Here is a 14006-nt window from a genome sequence, read left to right as displayed (position 1 = left end):
CACAACCTCATGCAGAACAAACCAAGGATGACTCAAAGCCAATCACTGTGAGGAAGTGGCAGCCCAGGCTTCTAGGGGAGCCGTCTTTCTGTGAAGAAGGGGGCAAAGATGTCAGAAATCCCAGCTCTAGCCCACATGGACTTTCACACCCACTCTCTCTCTTCTTCCTTCCAGGGTGACACAGATCTCAAGAGCAGTCCACTGAAAGGAAGAAAATCTGAAAATGGAAAATGGAGCCTGTTTTGAGAATGTTCACCATGCAAAGAAAAGTGTGAGACAGAGATGGGTGCTAAGGAATAAGGAGAGCTCTGGGGAAAATGAGCTTGGGGGTGTAAGTGCCCAGCCATCAGAGGGGTAAAAGGCAACATGGCTTCTCTGCAGTGGCATCACGCCATGGGAGCCTTTGGGTGGCAGTAACCTTGGGTCTGTTTTAGCTGAGATCCTACACGTTCATGTCAAGGACGGAATGTGTAATGTGTGTGTGACCTGGCTGCTCTTTAGAAATAATTCCTCCCCTGGACAGGTTTAACACCTTGTCCCAATGTAGCTTAAATAAAAGAAACATGAAAAATAGACTTGGCTGGAGCCTGAGTTTGTTTTCAACTGAAGAATTAGATTTTTCTGAGACTTCCAGATCAAAGGCAATGTTTAGAATTACAATATCTCAGAATTCTCTCATGTCCCTACGCCCTAATTCACAGTGCTTGTTTCTATTAGAAACCATGAAAACTATTCAGCCTTGGTGAGGTTCTTTCCAAATTTTGAGAAGGTCTGTGAGAAAAATGAAGAAAAATTAGGTTTCTTACAGCTGAGAAAAGAGTTATGGAATCACAGACTCTCAGGTCAGAAGGGATGGAAAGATCCATCCAAGCTGATGTCCCGCAAGGCCCCTGCAGGCTCTGCTTCAACATTTCCCAGGAGGTTCGGTCAGCTCCACGAGGGGAGGCAGTTTTGTGTGCTGTGTTCACTGCTGTGTCTGCAGCCCCTGGACAGTGCCAGGCCTGAAGTGGCCATGCGATACATATTTATGGAGTGGATGAATGATGGAGAACACACTACCTCCCAGGGTAGTCCTTCCAGTCTTTGTTAGAAAGTTCTTCCTTAAATCAAGCTGAGACCTGCCCTCTGCTTTTGACACCCAGGGCCCTGCAGAACAACCTTCAGGGAAGACAGTTCTCGTGGTCCCCCAAGTTCTCTCTTTTTCACACTGAAGGTTCCTGGGTCCCTCAACCTTCCCCCGTTGTCACCTCTGACACTCCTTGACCCTACTCCTCCCTCCCTTTCCTAGTCTTAGGACCGTCAGGGGAGGGGCAGTGCTGTGAGTGAGGGCTCCCTGCCGCTCAAAGCCCTCAGAAAATAAACTTCCCTGGCTCTCTGGAAATGGAAGTGGCTTGTCTTTCCTTTGACCTTCAGCACTTTGAACCCTCTCCAATCCACTGGGAGACATAAACCAGGGAGGGTCTGTTATTCAGGGTGGTGGGGGCAGAGATGCTATTTCTTTGATGGATCCATCTTCACACAGGGCCACAATTCTCTTGTGATGGTTCTAGGCGCTCTCCAGGCAGCTCCTGGGCAGACCTTGTTTTGTTCTGTCTGTGCAGCTGGACCAGATGTGAGAACACTGCCCTCTGGTGGCAGGGTCTCCAACTGCTGCGTGTGTGAATTCCCGGGGAGACTCCAAATCACAGAATCCAAGAATTATATTAGAATTTTAGGGCTGGAAGGAACACTCAGAAGGCATTTTTAACCAACTCTCAACCAGCTGGGGATTCCCCTCCATCACATCCCTGAAAACAACGGTCTTCCAACTTCCCGAACCCTTCCTCTGACGGAACCTCACCACCTCAAAGAAGACAGCTCATCCCTGTTAAATTCCCTCCAGTTGAAGGGGCTTTGGTGGTGGATGGCAGCAGTGGCAGCACAACAGTGTGGATGTGATTGGTGCTAACCTGTGTGCTTGAAGATGGTTAAAGTGGGAAATTTAGGGATGCACATATGTTGCTGCAGTGAAAAAAACAAACTTCCACCTACTACTGAACAAGAATCTGTCTCCAATGTTTCCCCCTTATTTAGTTCTAGTCTTTAATTCTATAATAACATAAAATTTCAAAATTAAGATGGCAGCTACGAGTCCCATAAATGATATACTATAAAGAGAAGCCTGGCAAAGGAGGACCGTTTTGAACCAGAGTCAAAAGGATATCCTTGAAGCATGGTCTAAGTGGAACCCTTATCCTGGCATAGCTACTGGGGAACAGCTGGCCAAAGAAATTGGTATTCCAGAGTCCAGAATTCCGGTTTGGTTTCAAAACCACAGAACAAGACAATCAAAGGCACAGCGACTAAAGTCTGGATGCTCCTTAGTTGAAGATCAAACCCAAGGTTCAGCCTTTGCTTAGGACTCAAGAATATTTAGGGGCAGGACACATAAGGAACTAGATATACATGGCAAGATCTCAAATCAAGAGTTGGGAATGAGGTAGGCTAGAAACACCCATCTGAAGCCCGCGGCCTATGGGTAGTGGCTCAGGCTGGGAGCAGGGGAGACCACTTAGGGGGAGTACGGAGGGAGGCAGAACCTGGGGTTGACTGGCATTTAAGGTTCAGGCCCAGAAGCGGGAACCAAAAAGAACGGTCCATGATCATAAGAAAACCAGCCACTTCACTCAGTGTTCTCACAGAAATATTCAGTAGATTTGCAATTTCCTATCACTTTAAATTTGTTCTTGGAGAGACACTCTTGAATTGGTAAACTTTTCTCTGGGTGTGGGATTACTCAAATTTTGCCACCATCTTCAATTAGGAGTGTGATATAGGTGGAAGCCCACAAATATATTTATGATACAAGTACACAAATGGGAGGTGTGCTATATGCTGCAATTAGAACTGCAGGCCATCCCAGGTTAATTCATTCCTGAAAATATGTTGTATAGTGAATTCTCAGATCACGGGAGTCTATATTACATTATTTTAAATAAGAAAATAAGAATGTGTTCCCAGCCTGTCAAAAAACTCCAACTAACTTCTCCAAATGTTTCAACTAAACACCTATAAAACAATCCTCCAAACATTTCTATGTAATATAAACATTTAAACACTAATCATCTAATTATTTAACATTTAATGAACACCACATTGATTATGTTTGCATGCAGTTCACAATGATATGTATGACATTGGATGAGAATTAAATATTCCCTCTACTATGCAACAAATATACTATAAGGTAAATAAACAATTTCATAATGTGTTAAAATGTATAATTAATGCAATAGGATTTAGCAAAATAAAATAGATACACAGTAATTTTAAAAAATGATTACTTAACCAAATGATTCTGGTAATGGAGGACGAGGGTGACAGAAACCCTCCCACTAGAAAAGTGGACAAAATACAAAACATCTACTCAAAGATAAGAGTGCACTATTTACTAAGAAGGTAGCACATATCCAATATCCAAGAGAAAAGAGAAAACCAGAGTGAGCCCAGCATTTGGGACGGCTTCTTCCCAGGGGCTATTTGCTGATTCTAGAACAGGCGGCTGAGAGCCCGAGGGTTCTTTTGACAGCCTCTCAGGACTGCAGAGACAAAAGTTAGAATCCAGGGCCCTCCAAAGATGGGGGTCCTGGTGAATCCCTGTGTTTTGAGTTGGGACCCCAAACTGTTATACTTGATGAGTAAGGCTGAATTAGAAGATGAACATCCTTAGTCATCTGGATGGCCCAGAAAATCTCAAATGCTAAAATGTGATCAAGGTGATGTCAGATTGCCCACATCTTCAAGTACCTGGCAAAATGAAAATGAAAATCTTATCTGGGCAAAGACAAAAACATCTTAGCTCTCAAATTAGTCCTATGCAATTTAAAAAATAAAACATCAGACACAACATTAATAACCAAGTACATGTGAAGACACCACATAAGGGAGAACCGGTTGAAACAACATGAAGCTCAAACAGGAACTTCAGAAAATGGCAAATACATGATATTTACTATAGAATTAAAATACATGATAAGAATAGCACATAACTTGGGAGAAGGATAAGAATTCTAAGACCTTTGCAGTATCCAGGAAGGGAAAGAAAGTAATAATTATTGGTGCGCCAGTAAATGTTTAACAACCAGCTCTCCAGAGGCCAAAAGCTCTAGTTTGTAACCTTTGATGCTTTCCATGGCATAAATGCTCCCACCATGGCCAATTTGAAGCTACCAACGTGAAATCACTGAACATGGAATTGAGAACTCCTGAGCCAGTGTGAGATGGTTCCAGCATGCCTCTGATTTAGACCTTGAGATGGAAAAACAAACAAACAAACAAATAAAATCAATCCAAAAGAAGGCAAGGAGGGAGAGGAAAAGAAACATGGAACAGGCAAGACAAAAAGAAAGCACAGAGTAAGATAGGAGAGTTAAACTCAAATGTATTAGTAATTACTTTAAATGTAAGTGGACTGAAAATTTTTAAATATTTAATAATAACTAGTTTAAAAACATATACTATGAAATACATAGTGTGAAAATAAAATGCAACTATATGTTGTTTACAAGCAACACATCTAAAACCTATGGTTTTAGATGACCCAGCAAATGCCTTATGATCCAGCAATTGCCCTGTGACCCAGCAATTCCATTACTCGGTATGTACCCAGAAGATCTTTAACGGTTAAAGGAAAGAAAAATTCAAACTAAGTAAACACCAACGAAAAGAAAGCTGGTGTAGCTAGATGAATATCAGAGAAAACAGATGCTAAGGCAAAAAGTACTATTAGAAAGGAACACTTGCACTGATCAAATGTTCAATTCATCAGAATACGTAACAATTCTATAACACAGAGACACATAATACTGTCTAAAAATATACTGAAAAAATGACAGAATTAGAGGAAAAATAGACAAATCCACAATAATTTGGGAAATATTAGCATACCTTTTTTAGAACTGAAAGACTAAACAAACAAAAACAAATCAGAATTAAGCTAGAAATTATGCGATTAAACTAGAAGTCAATAATATATATAATTTTTAAAAACCTGTGTTTGGAAATTAAGAAAACACTCACTAAATGAACCATACATCAAAAAAAAAAAAAGGAAATCAGTAAATATTTTGAAATGAATGATAACAAAAATATTGCATACCTACTTGAGCTAATTAATGAATTCAATAAAGTGGCAGGATACAAGATCAACACACAAAAATCAATAGTGTTTCTATACACTAGTAATGAGCTATCCAAGGAGGTAATTAAGAAAAAACTTCCATTCACAATAGCAACTAAAATAGTCAAGTATCTAGGAATAAACTTAACCAAGGATTAAAAGGACTTGTACACAGAAAACTACAAAACATTGCTAAAAGAAATCAAAGAAGACCTAAATAGGTGGAACAATATTCCATATTCATGGATAGGAAGGCTAAACATCATTAAGATGTCAATTCTACCCAAAATGATCTACAGATTCAATGCAATACCAATCAAAATTCCAACAACCTATTTTGCAAAATTGGGAAAGTTAGTTATCAAGTTAATTTGGAAGGGAAAGGGGCCTCAAATAGCCAAAAACATCCCGAGAAAGAAGAAAGAAGTGGGAGGACTCCCACTTCCCGACTTTAGAGAGTAATTTAAAGCCACAGTGGTCAGAACAGCATGGGACTGGCATCAAGATAGACATATTGATCAATGGAATCAAATTGCAAGTTCAGAAACAGATCCTGAGACCTATGGTCATTTGATTTTTGAAAAGGCCCCCAAATCCACCAAACTGGAACAGAATAGTCTCTTCAATAAATGGAGCTGAGAGAACTGGATATGCATATATCTGAAGGAATGAAAGAGGACCCCCTACCTCACACTCTACACAAAAATTAACTCAAAGTGGATCAAAGACCTAAATATAAGAGGCAGATCCATAAAACTCCTAAAAGAAAATAAAGGGAAACATTTTCAAGACCTAGTGATAGGAGTTAGCTTCTTAGATCTTATATCCAAAGCACAAGCAATGAAAGAAAAAATAAATGGGAATTCCTCAAGGTTGAATACTTCTTTGAGTTAATTAAAAGGACTTTGTCAAAAGGGTGAAAAGGCAACCAACTCAATGGGAGAAAATATTTGGTAACCACATATCTGATAAGGCTTTGATATCCAATATATATAAAGAAATCCTACAACTCAACAATAAAGGACAAACAATCCAATTATAAAACGGGAAAAAGACATTTCTCCAAAGAGGAAATACAAATGGCTAAGAAGCATATGAAAAGATGTTCACCTTCATTAGCTATTAGGGAAATGCAAATCAAAACCACAACGAGATATCATCTCACATGTACTAGAATGGCTGCTATTAAACAAACAAGAAACTACAAATGTTAGAAAGGATGTGAAGAAATAGGGACACTTATTCATTGCTAGTGGGAATGTAAAATGGCACAGCCACTGTGGAAAACAGTTTGCTGGTTCCTCAGAAAACTAAATATTGAGTTGCCCTATGACCCAGCAATTCCATTACTCGGTATATACCCAGAAGATCTGAAAGCAGGGATACGAACAGACATTTGCCACCCAATGTTCATAGCAGCCTTATTCACAATTGCCAAAAGAGGGAAACAATCCAACTGTCCATCAACCGATGAGTGGATAAACAAAATGTGGTATGTAAATACGATTAAATATTACTCAGCTACAAGAAGAAATTAAGTCCAGAAGCACACAATAACATGGACAAACCTTGAGGACATAATGCTGAGTGAAATAAGTCAGGCACAAAAGGACAGACATTATATGATTTCACTAATATGAACTAACTAGAATATGCAAACTCAGTCATAAAACATAGAATATAGGTCACCAAGAGATAGATTGAAGCTAGAGAATGGGTAGCAGTTGCCTAATAAGTACAGAATTTTTAATGAGGGTGAATTTAAATGTTTGGAAATGGTTAGAGGCGAGAGTAGCTCATTATTGGGATTATAAGTAATAGTGCTGAATTATCTGTGAATGTGGTTGAAATGGTTGTTTAGAGTCCTGTATGTCACCAGAAGGAAAGCTAGGATTGTGTAACACAGTGATCCTTGAGGTAGATGGATGCTGTTTAAGATTACTACCATAAATATTTACAAGTAAGTCCTTTCATGAACCAGTACAAACGTACGACACGTACAAATAACAGATTGGTATATGGGGAAAAAAGTAACTATTGCAAGCTACAGACTATATAGTTAACAGTAATATCTTATTCTTTCATCAACAGTAAGAAGTGTGCTACACCAAAGCTAGAGGTCAATAATAGGAGGGAGGGATAAGGGGTATGGGGTGTTTTGGGTTTTATTTTTATCCCTATCTGTTACTTTTCTTTTTGGAGCAATGAAAATGGTCTAAAATTGGATGTGATTATGACTGCACAACTAGGTGATGACACTGTGAGACACTGATTGTATACTTTGGATGCATCATATGGTATGTGACTATTTATCTCAGTAAAATTTGCAGTTAAAAATATTGCATATCAAAACTTGACATATATAGCAAAACCAGTACTTACAGGGAAATTTATTGTCTAAATGCATACATTACAAAAGAAAAAAGAAGACTTAAAATTACTAGTGAGCAGTCATATAAAAAAGAAAAATAATAGCAAAAGAAACACAAAAAAGGAAGAAAAATGAAATATCACAGATAAGGTCATAAATTAATGAAATAGAGAAAAAAAAACATGCTATAGAGAGGTTCACAAAGTCGAAACTTGTGGAAATGACTACTGAGATGGAGAAACCTCTGAAGCTGAGAGTGAACAGATGAAGGAAATGGTGAAACAGCTGATCCTGAGTTTTCCCATGTCTGAAGAAAGTGTTCACTTTCTTGAGAGGTTTTTTCATTTTCTTAGAAGACATTCTCATTTAAAAATGTGAGAAGATAACAGCAATATTTTAACAAGATGAGTGCAAAATGTGATTCTATTGGGACAACAGCTAAAACAGAACTGCAACAGTCTACAGGCTCTTACCCAGCCTTGAGTAAACAAATGTTTTTATTGGTGAGTGAATATATATTCATTATACAAGGTTTTCACTTCAGATAGTGAATTTTAGGTAAAAAAAAATGTTTTTAAGTTATAATGAATATTCAGATAATGAGAGTTCAGATAGTGAGGGATGTATAAAAATATAACTACTTATGGATAAAAGCTGGAAAAGACTATATTAAAAATGAAAACCATTACTGAGTAAGAGTCTAGAGATCATAGGTGATTTTTAAATTTTTTAACCTTTTCTTTCTTCTTCTAGACATTTTTATGCATATACACACATATATATACATATATACATACATAAAATAATACACACATGTATACATGTGAAGTGTTACATAATTGAGGTCATACTGTAAGTGGTGCTCTGTAACCCACTTTGTAAACACTCCAACCCAGAGAGGGTTTCATTTTGGATAGTGTGTGTCTTCAAATTCACAAATCCTTTTTACAATAAAAACTAAGGCATTGTTTAAATTGTTTAAATTGTATCAGTTTAAATTATATCAACCCTTGAACTTTAATTTTTAAAATTTCAAGCACTGTTAATCTATATTTCTTGACATGGAAAAATTTTCATGACATTTTGTTGCATTTAAAAGTTGGATACAGGGGACTTCTGCCTCCAGCAAAGATGCATGTAGCAGGGATTGGAATTATCTTCCTGACTCAACCGAAAAAACAAACAAAGGAAACAATGGTTCTCAGACAATGGACAACAGGCAACAGAGGACAGTGATTCTGGAGAGAAGGAAAACAAACAAGGTGGATCCTACGGTTGCCCTGGATTACTGCTTAGAGTTTCCAGGTGAGGTGCAGAAAGGAGGAACCCAAACAGAGTCCAGCCGTCTTCCTGAGTTGAGGATATCAAGAATTTAAGGAGGTAAAGGCTGGAATTCATAGGGCCGAGTACCAGGGAGAAGAGAGCTGCATAAAGAGAAAGCTCCAGATCTGTGGAGGGTTCCTCAACTCTTCAGCTAAATACCGATCAGCCCCTGAATGTCAGGAAATTACCCAAGGCCAGGAAAAGAACCACCAGAAGGGAGAAGACAGAACAATTGCTGAAGCTCATGCAGGGCCAGAAAAAGTCCATATTCTTACCAGCCAGAGTGGGAAAAAACTTTTAATGTATGTGCAAGAAAGGAAGTATTTAGAAGCCCTAAGGTATCAAACTGTTACCAGTAATTTAACTAAATCCCAGACCAAAGCTCAAGAACATTTAAAGGAAGACCTAGCATATAGCAACATAGTAGATATTTATAATATCTGGCATCCAATCAAAAATCACCAGTCATGCGAAGAAGCAAGAAAATGTGACCCATAATGAGGAGTAGAACATATATAGAAACAGATCCAGAAATAATATAGGTGATGGAATTAATAGAAAAGGACATTAAAACATTTATTATAACTCTTCCATATGTTCACGAAGGTAGAAGAAAGTATGAGCATGTTAAGGAGAGACATGGAAGATATTTTAAAAGACTCAATTCAAACTTCTAGAGATAAAACAACATTTGAAATTAAAAAAAAAAAACCTGAATGGAATTAACAAAAGAAAAAACTAGTGTATTATTGTTGAAGACATTTGTGAATTTGAAGACACACACTATCCCCAAAATGAAACCCTCTTGGGGTTGGAGTGGTTACAAAGTGAGTTAAAGAGCAACACTTACAGTATGACCCCAATTATGTAACACTTCACATATATACATGTATTATTTTATGTATGTATATATATGCATAAAAATGTCTAGAAAGATGTAATAGTGATTCAACTAGGTGATAGGATTTGCCATGATTTTTACTTTGTATATTTTTTCCCTTAAAATGTACCATTTTGACAGAAACATTAAAACAATTTTCAAATAAATTTTAATTGAAGGATTTATCCACTAATTCCACTCCTAGCAATTTCTCTTATGGAAATAATTTATGAAGAAAGAAAAAACCTATGCGGTGTAGTAGACAGCTGTCATTCATGGCTTCCCTAAAACTTCGGAACAGCTTCTCTGCGTGTTGTTAGCTCCCCAAGTGAAAGTCTCACCTTCCCAATATAGAATTATAAAACCTATACATCTCAGTCTCTCTTGCTGCTAGGGTATGGATGTGTGCTTGAAGTTGCACCAATGAAGGTAACTGCATGAGTTTTTTTATTTGTAAGTGATTAACACGTGAAAAGAGACAAGATCCAGGGCACCCACCTTGCTGATGAGAATATTAGTTTGGGAATCAGCAGCTGTGGCACCAACTTTGTGGTCTGACAGCTTCTTGATCTTGACTAAGGAAGCCGCTCCTCCGGGAAACCAATTCTTTGTGTGTTCTGGGAGTCATTTTGGAAAATGAGCCTAAAATCTGTTTCTTCAGCCCTCCCATCATTCTGTGAGCTACCAAGCCCTTAATAAATCTCTTTCTGCTTAAGTTATTTGAAGAGGATTCTGTTATTAGCATCTAGGAACAATTATCAATACAACACTAATGAATTGCAACATCGATTAATGTAACAACAACAACAAAAACGGAGACATCCAACAGTAGAAGAACACGGTGCCAGTTCCATTAAGAGTGCAGTAGTTTGTGTTGGACGAACCCACCCACAGATAACAATTATAAACTCTGGGCAAAATGTAAAACAATTAGTTGAAAGCACTTGAGAGCAACCAAATGCAGGCAGCAACTTGAGGGATTCCACCCTTGAAATAAGGAAAAGGCCCTGGGTGCTATTCCTATTTATATGGCTTTTCCCCTGAGGGCATGTCCCGGCCCACGGGGGAAGGACAACTAGATCTCAAGCAGAAAGCCACAGTCTCACAGCCTTAAGGGGGTCAGAGGATGGAGTATCAAGCTGCCAAAGTATAGGGAAGTGAGATGAGAAATCTCAGAAAGGCGGAAGCTACATTCAGGTGAGTTGCAAATCTGTGTATAAACTCCTTTCAAATCTTTGTCTGACCACTGAATTATGCTGTATGAAGGGGACTCCAAGGATCCCAGTGGTATAGCTGGAAGGCTAAAGGAACTAACTAGCAATTTCAGCTGCTGCCCACAACAGGGTAACAGAGTTTGCAGTTTGAGACCTTCCAAGTTAGAAGGGCTTGGTAACACCTGAGGCTTTCAACAGACCAACCCAAACAAAGCCTAACACTAAACGTGGTAGACTGAATTATGTACCCTAATTGAGACACATTCTTAATCTGCATTACTGTGGGTGTGCGATCATTCTAAATAGGAACTTTTGAAGATATTATTTTTAATTAAGATGCATCCCAACTGAATGAGGGTGGGTCTTAATCCACTGGAGGCCTTATAAAGAGAAGAAACGGGAAACCAGAAGTTGGAGAAGGCCACACAGGAAGAAGCCAGAAGTCAGCAGAAACTGGAAGAGACTGCTATGTGATTGGAGGCAGAGTTAGAAGCCAAAGAAGCCCAAGGATTGCTGGCCGCGGCTTCAGAACACTATAGATTTCTAGGAGAAAGTAAGCCTTGCCAATATCTTGATTTTGGCCTTCTAGCTTTGTATCACTCAGGGTTCTCATGTAACTGGTCATGTGGTCGTAGTTCATATTTATCATTACTTTTTCCACTACCCAATCCATGTTCTCACTACCCTTAGCAGGTACCTCAAATGGCTGTGGTTCTGACCCAAACTTTCATTCCTGAAATTGCTGGGCCACTGGTAGTCTTGCTTGGACTGGGTTGTTGCAGTTTCCCATGGACTTGAATCACAGGGCATGGTAGTCCTAAAAGATGCCCTAGGGGATCTCCTGTATTCTATCCAAACTCTTCTTTACCTCCATTGTGTAGCTGCAGTCCTATTTCCCCTTGATAATCCCCTTCCTTGCCTGTTGATTCAGAGGCATGAGAAGCCCAAAGTGGCCAGGTGGCAGTCTTAACTTCCAGTTCAATAGAATCATTGTTGTGTCTCCTGGTGGAAGCACTCCTCCTTTTGGAACTCAGACTTGTAAACCAGCAGAACTTAAGGTTGCAAGAACAGGAAGCAAACATTTTTCTAGTGGATCACTAGGAATAATAATGAGTGGTGCCACTCCCATTTCCACCCCTTGATTCCTAGAACTCTGAATCCTGGCTATGGGAAAAACAGCACCATAGAGTGGATACAGATTTAGAGCATACACAGTCCCTTGGAGAACACTGCCCCAGACAGGTAATGTATTGTCACCTAGCTGGTACCATAATTGAGACTTCAAAAGGCCATTCAATTCAGTGACAGCAGTTCCCACCGTAATACGATTTGTGATCTGGTCTTATCCTAGTCTCTAAGTTCCTTGAGGATAGTGGGATTTTAATCAACTCTTCCATACATTAGCGAGTACTCAAATATTTGATGAACTGACTCTTAACCAAATTCCAGTTCAATACAATACCAATACAATCAATAAAGCAAACAAAATCATCCTACAGCAGTTCCAATCCCTCTCTTCCTCCCACTTCTTATTGCCTTCCTTGGTACTAATTTTTTAAAAGGCAGAGGCTTCCTTTTGGATACTAAATCACTGTCCTTACAAATTGCACAAGTCTAAAAAATGTTAAAAATAACTCACTCCTAGGAACTCTACTGGCTTCTATACCAGGGCCTGATGGGGGTATAACAGGAAATATTCTGGCCTAGGGCATCTGGAGGCCAGTCCCACTTCCTCAGTTAAAGAATAAAAGGGTTTAACTTACAAAGTCCCTTTTAGAGCTACCATCTATGGAAATGCCTCAAGCAGAAAGCTCTGTTTAGGCTAAAAGGCAAAACGCTGATTTAAAAAAACAGAACCAAAGATTAATATTGAATGTGTCTTACTGTCATTTTTCTGGGCTAACATTCCTTTTCTTGTCATTTATCATAGTCTGATAATGCATTTGCGTGTTACTCTACTCCCCCCAGATTATAAACTCCTTAAAGAAGAAGGAACTGTCCTTTGTGAGAGGGTGGCATCTAGATAGAATATCGTTGATACTTGACTCGGGGTACCAACTCTACATAATTGTGGATTGGCTGGTGTAACTTGCAGGCACATGAGGCTTCCCATGAATGCCACGTTTCCTTTGCTAATATGTTGTCTCTTGGAGGGGTGATTAATTTAAAATGATCTTTCCACCCTATCTGTCCTCGATCCCCCTATAACCAAAGACTTTGGAGTCATGGGACAAAGTACCACCAATTACTTCCGGTTCATCAGTGCTGCATGAACAGCTGGACTAACTAACCCAAAGAACTTAACAGTGTGGCTCTGAAAACGGGAGCTCAACAAATTCACTTTCGAAAACGTCACCTTACAATCAATCATGGGGTCAAACATGAAAAACACCAGAGGAAACGCAATAACCACTTAGCAACCTGTAGTGGCACAGAGGGCAGGAGAGCTGCTCCAGAGTTTCCACGGCTTCAAGGGCGGCATCTGTTGGCAAACGAGGGGTTCAGGGTTTTTCTTAGAAGCTGCAGTTGCATAGAAAGCACACAGTCTTCCGGCGTCTGGGGGAGGGGGTGGTGGTGCTAAATTCCTCCAATTTTTTTCTTTCCCTTGGCGCCATTTTAGGAGTGAGGAGGAAGTAATTCTGACCGAGGAAGGGTCGAGAAGGCTCCTGGGAGGGGGCCTCACAGGCTTTCCAGAGGGAACAAGGTGGAGGAGGCGACCCCAGGGCCCAGTGCTGCCAGAGGGACCTGGGGCTGGCCAAGCGCCGCCAAGAAGCCGAGCCCAGGCCCGCCGGCTCTGACTGGAGTGGGGTGGGGATGGGGTCTCTGAAGGAAGAAAAACCTATTGTTCGTCAGGTCCATGTGGTAAGAAAAGCCCCAATTCTTAGGTAAGTCCTCTGATTGACAAAAGCAGTTGGGAAGCCGCCAAGGCTCCACACCTGGGCTCGCGAGTCTGAGGAAATCTTTTGAGGGAGAGAATGTAAAAGGCGCCAGCACTTCCGCCACCTGGCCCCGCTCACCTCCGGGCGACGGACCGCGCGCCCGAACTGTGCGCGTGCGCAG

At 39.9% G+C, this 14006-nt stretch overlaps 2 protein-coding genes across 2 annotated transcripts in view; one reads left to right on the top strand and one right to left on the bottom strand.

Moving 5' to 3' along the window:
* LOC119517801 (myosin-16) overlaps window positions 1-544 on the top strand; it is a 62955-nt gene extending 62411 nt beyond the window's left edge. The window contains exon 44 of the mRNA XM_037814808.1: window positions 175-544. The gene's annotated coding sequence lies outside the window, so the exon portion shown is untranslated. The remainder of the gene's footprint in view (window positions 1-174) is intronic.
* The window catches only part of KPNA7 (karyopherin subunit alpha 7), a 124558-nt gene extending 110573 nt beyond the window's left edge, over window positions 1-13985 (bottom strand). Inside the window, exon 1 of the mRNA XM_037814919.1 lies at window positions 13368-13985. The gene's annotated coding sequence lies outside the window, so the exon portion shown is untranslated. The remainder of the gene's footprint in view (window positions 1-13367) is intronic.
* Between the last annotated feature and the right edge of the window lie 21 nt (window positions 13986-14006).

Source organism: Choloepus didactylus, chromosome 21 (genome assembly GCF_015220235.1).
Source record: "Choloepus didactylus isolate mChoDid1 chromosome 21, mChoDid1.pri, whole genome shotgun sequence".
Lineage (NCBI taxonomy): Eukaryota > Metazoa > Chordata > Mammalia > Pilosa > Megalonychidae > Choloepus > Choloepus didactylus.
Note: the sequence above shows the minus strand (reverse complement) of the source record. Positions and strands in the feature narration are given on the sequence as shown.